The following is a 5,785-nucleotide window of genomic DNA, read 5'->3' as shown; positions in this document are numbered from 1 at the left end:
GTTAGTTTAGTCATTTTCTAAAATAGATTTTACCATAAAAAACGGGTCACTCCAAAAGACTGTATTCGCCTGGCTATGTATCCGGCACCTAGCTCATGGCCTTCGTTAGTCTGCGCGGGAGGGCCTCAGCGTACGGGAATCAGCCGGGGAGGAGGCGGATGGAGAGCCGTGCCCACAGGCTATTTTAAGCGACCCAAAAAAAACTGGAATAGATGACTTGGTATTATGGACTGTCGGATAGAATAGCTGTTGGGGCATTGTTTCTTTAGAAAAATCTCTAAAATGGAATCGGCTCTGCTTTTCGCTGAAATTTGGTTTATGCTGATGCTTATAATAATTTATTGTGAGAGAAAAATATTATTCGTTCGCCGAAAAGTAGTGCTGAAGTAGTTCAAGCGACAAGGGCCAAATAGCCATTTTGTTGGAGTTGCTCTTAGCAGCCTGCAGCAGCTCCCAAACCAAAACTCAGCCCAACGTCCTTATTTGGCCTGTCGGAAGCCGGGACTAAAGTTGGGGCTCAAAAACAGGAAAAAAAATTCTCTACTGGGCCACCCAGGGCCCTACCACCAAGGAAGTAGCTCTCATACCACTACTAGGATTGCAATGTGGTGTTGCTTTTTTTTTGCAACTTAACTTCATTATATATACGTGTATTGAATTTCTGTCAACAACCAAATCTAAAGCTTATCCCAAACAACCAAATAGTTAACATCATCTTTCATGCATGAACAATTATATAATCTTGATTTTGCATTTTATTATTGATAAAAAATAATTGAATTACAAATTATGTGCAACAATTTACCTTTTTAAGAACAAAAATGCTATACAACACACATGTGTTTTAGCACAAAAAAACACATGGATTTTTTTGTATCTCTCTCCCTCTCTCTTTCTCACCGGTGACCACCGGCGCCGGCGCCGGCGACCGGCAAGCTCGCCCCGGTGCCCGCAACCGCACCAGCCATATGGCAGTGGCGGTGGCGGCGGCGGCGGCGGATCTGTGATTTGTCTTTCCATAGAAAAAATTTGTGATATGTGATCTGTGGAGGCTGGAGGTAGAAGAAGAGTGGAGGCTGTTGGATCTTAATTCTATGGTGCAAAAAAATTCATGTGTTGAAACTGCATAAAACACATGGTCGTGTAACAATGCCTATTTATAAGATCTAGCTAGCAATTGTACTCCATGCGCTGTAAAAATATACTGAAATTACAAACAAATTGGATGCTTCAATCCAAGGGTGTTTGCAAGATTAGCATATGCAAACCGATGCTTCATTCCAATTCCACAACTGTCATATACTCTGTTTCTCCTTCAAATTGGATCCAAGGTTTTGGTGTCCCCATCTTGAAGGCTTATACGTCTCCTGTGATTGCAAGACAAGCACATGGAACAAGCAAAAGCAATCTATTAGTCCTAAAAATTATGATGTTAATCGAAAAATAAGAAAAGAATATGCATCGTTGGATTTCATGGTGATCTGACGGTATAGATTAGACTAAGGAGTCCCTGTCAAATACAAAACCATGCTTGAGATCTCAAGAAAGCCAAATGTCACAATCCAATGGTAATACGAAAAGAGGAGTCCTACTATTAAATAAAGAATTTCTTCGGCCAATCCTAAAAAAAATTGTGTTGTCATCTAGATCACCAAAACTAAAAACTATGATCATGGGCACATGATCCTTTTCAACTCAGTTGCATGACCTTACAAAACACACAGTCAGACATACTTGCTTGTGTTCATCGGTCGCCGAAACCAAAGCATTTTAGGACCAAATCAAGTGGTATTACTTTCAGTATTGTAAACTAGCGACTAGAAATAGTGCGCGACAAGGATAATGAAAAAGGGCCGGGGAAGGGCAAAATGACTCCGTGTGCATCCTTAATTTGGTTGTAATATAATATCGAGGGCTTCGGTCCAAGACAACACTATACATGCACGACAGAAGAAGAATGTCATTATTCCCGTGGCGCTGCGCAAACTCTGGAAGCATTTCCCTAGGAGCTCATTATTTGTATTTTTAAAATTCAAAGGGTTTAATTTCAAGCTAGAGAAAGACAAGTCTGTCAGAGTCTTGCAATCAATCATGCATGCGCTACCATATAATGCATGGTTAAATCAGAAATGCTCAGAGCAATAAAATGTAATTAACTGCAAGGCAAAAACAAAGCCGCGGCAGGCAACACAAGATTGGCCCCTAGCTAGAGATTGGGTGAAAAACTGAATTATCACAAGAGGCCGACATAGATCACGGGTTGGATTGGGAAGGAGGAGCAGATCGTCCTCGATAGCATGCAGTGACACCATCATGTGACCCCAAGGGCCAAGATCGCTTGTTAGTTTCAGCTAGGACTTATCAGTCAGTCAACAGTGTTTTTCTCTCACAACAAACCAGCATCAGCCGAGCTTATCAGCCCAGAAACCAATCAGCGAACAGGCTCATAAAAGCAACGAGTGACACGTACATGAATGCTTGGCACACTTGTGACACTACATGACACCATGCATCCATGACCGTCAGTCGTTAGACCATGCATGCAAGGTCATGCACGGGGCCATGCTATTGCCATGCCACCCTATTTCTATTTCGGCTTCTCAATGAGCCAATCCATTTCAAATTTGATCAGACATATACAAAAAGGTATTAATATTTATGATGTGTAACATGAAATATATTTTTATAGTAAATCTATTTTGGAGATATAATTATTGGTATTATTTTCTACAAACCTAACCTAACCTAGTTAGACGAACTAGGGTCAATTATATATAGCAACGTACGAGAGCCACACGTACTAGAATTGGAATGCATGCTTGGCATACACGTGACGCTACATGACAACCTGAATCCATGGCCATAAGTTAAACCATGTATGCGGGATGAAAACGGATCGGATACGGATATCACCGATATTACATTTGTTTTCATATTTCTGTCCGGATTCGGATTCGAATACGGATAGTGTCAACTATGTCGGATAGGATACGATTAGATATCGACATCATAAATATGCGATTTGAGTATTCGGATACGGATACGGTATCGGATATTGGATATCCGAACTCGGATACGGACAGATCTCAACCCCTCTAAACGGATTCGGTTTCGAATACGGTCGGAAAATATCCGTACCGTTTTCGTCCCTAATTGCATGCAAGGTGCATATGATGCTGCCGTGGCCCCCATGGCATTGCCATTCCACCGTATTTCTATTTATAGAGGAAACATATATACGATGGAATCCACATCTTTGATGAAAATATACAAATTTGTTCGAAAAATGCGCTTAACTAGAAAAAATATTAGAAACTTGGCACATATGTAGTATGTCCATATCTGTGCTCAAATACAAAAGTTTGGGATGCAAACTTATTTTCGAAAAATTCATACGAAATGACAGGTTCCACTTGTATGAGCACATTCAAAGACATAATTTTTGGATTTTAATTTGTCTTCTATTATACTTGCACTAGTTTTTGTCATTTTCTATATGTTTCTCACTAATGATTTCGCAACGAAGGCTTTTCCGTGTTAAGTGGTGTTTAGTTCCCAAAATTTTGCAAAATTTTTTAAGATTTCCCGTCACATCGAATCTTTGGACTCACGCATGAAGCATTAAATATAAATAAAAAATAAAACTAATTACACAGTTTAGACGAAATTCACGAGACGAATCTTTTAAGCCTAATTAGACTATGATTGGACACTAATTGCTAAATAACAACGAAAGTGCTACAGTACCCTTTTCTAAAAAAATTCGCCAACTAAACAAGGCCTTACCAGTACATATAGTATATATGGATGAACTATACACATGCAACTATAGACAGCGAATCTTGCGCACCAATCCAAAGCTTGTGCAGCCTTCATCATATACATGGTTTTGCTTTTTCTTCATGCAGTGCAGGGAAATGCGTCCATGCATGTCAGTCAGAGATCCATCGGCACCTCCGATCGTCCATTAGAGCAAGGCTAATAATACAGCCGGCTTGCTGGCTGTAAGGTTCCTTGCAGCCTTCTCTCAGCCCACTCATATAGTAGTTAGCTCTTTACAGTTAATACATGGTCCACTTGTCTCTCTCACAGACTTTTTTGGTTCTTGTGCCCAAGCCGGCTGTAAGCTTACAGCCCGCTTCTCCTCTCTCTCCTCCCCTCTCTCCTCCACCTCAGCATTTAGTCGGCTTACAGCCTGCTATTATACTTGCTCTTATTCAGCAAGAAACGCAGCATCAGAGATCAGCTCTTTGTTGTTTTGCTTTCTCTTTTCATCGACGAACTCCATCATCAATTCATCATTTCATATGTGATCACTTCAGTTTCACGTTCAGCTGCGCTGGAACTGAACTAAAAAAAAAAAGAACAGGAAAGCTGGGCGCTGGAACACAGAAATGTTGGAACTCCAAAAATGTCGGCAAGCAGTGTTTGAACTGAATCCATCTCAAGCCTGGTGCACATGCCGCTGAACAAAAGCAGCTATACTTCTTCTGTAGACCTGAAGTTGCTGTTGCTGTTGAACAAAAACTGCAGCTACTAATTTTAATCACAAGACATTCAGTTCTAAATTTTAACAAAATCACCCAAGAAGTTCAGATCAGGATTACCAATCTCTCTTCCTCTTCATGACTCCAATATCTCTTCTTTACTGGCCTATTTGCCTCATTGTTGTCATCTTCATCAATGTCAATGTTCACCGTCTCGTTTGTTGAAGTGCCTTCCTTCACAGCTTGGGATGTTGCTGTTCCATAGGCACTTGGTGGTGGTGGTGGTGGTGGAGTTATTGGGTTGAAGCTCATAGTCTGACCAACCAAATGAAAATTTTCTCCTCGCCGTTGTGGCTGTGACGGATAGTGTAGTCGTTGAAGAAAATTTAGAAAACCACCTGGTGGATAGACCCTGAAATTTTCACACATGAGCTAACAATTGCAGAGATCCATCAGCTAAAAATTGCAGTTCAAGCACAGACCGAAATCAACTACATGTATTCAGAAGACGATAGACAACTGAACCAGATAGACAAGTGCACATTCTCACTGTATAATTCTCAGTGCAGATAACTAAGATAGATATAACCCAACAGATAGATAACTGAACTAGATAACTAAGATAACCCTGCAGATAGATAACTAAACCAGATAACCATGCTTTTCTGATAGAAATTTATATGCAGGCGCAGCATATCCAAATTCATACTACAGAAAATGCATACTAAGGCAGAGAATGCATACTACAGAAAATGGATGAATCTCTTGTCTACATCTCGTTGGTATTTTCAGGTTGTAAAATAAAGATCAAACCACCAACAAGACTCGGATCTGGAATTTGTGCGTACTCACCATGGATCTTGGGGGAAGTTTGGTCTGGGTCCCCATCCTGCTACTTGAGGTGGCCGTGGTGCCATAGGATGCGGTGGCGGCGCTGGGAACGAAGTCGGCGGCGGCGGAACCGATGGCGACACTGGTGACGAAGCTGGAGGTGGGGACAGCGCACGCGAGGACGCTGTCTTGAGTCCCAGCCGGCTGCCCTGCGCCCTTTCCCTCCTTTACCGGATGCGCGTCGCCCGGAGCCCACAACCGGCGCTGGATCCATGGCGGGAGATGAAGAAGAATGGCGCTCCGCCCCAGCTGCTCGGCTCTGGATCTCCGCCCTCTCGCAGCAAGAAGAAGAATGGCGGGAGGACTGGGGCGGAGGTGTGGGAAGGATGGCGCAAGGGGGCGTGATGGATTAGGACGGAGGCGCGCGCACGGGATCGACCGCAATGAAATCTTTCCCCTCAACGCGG

Source organism: Miscanthus floridulus, chromosome 19 (genome assembly GCF_019320115.1).
Source record: "Miscanthus floridulus cultivar M001 chromosome 19, ASM1932011v1, whole genome shotgun sequence".
NCBI classification, from domain to species: domain Eukaryota; kingdom Viridiplantae; phylum Streptophyta; class Magnoliopsida; order Poales; family Poaceae; genus Miscanthus; species Miscanthus floridulus.
This window is presented reverse-complemented; position numbering follows the sequence as displayed.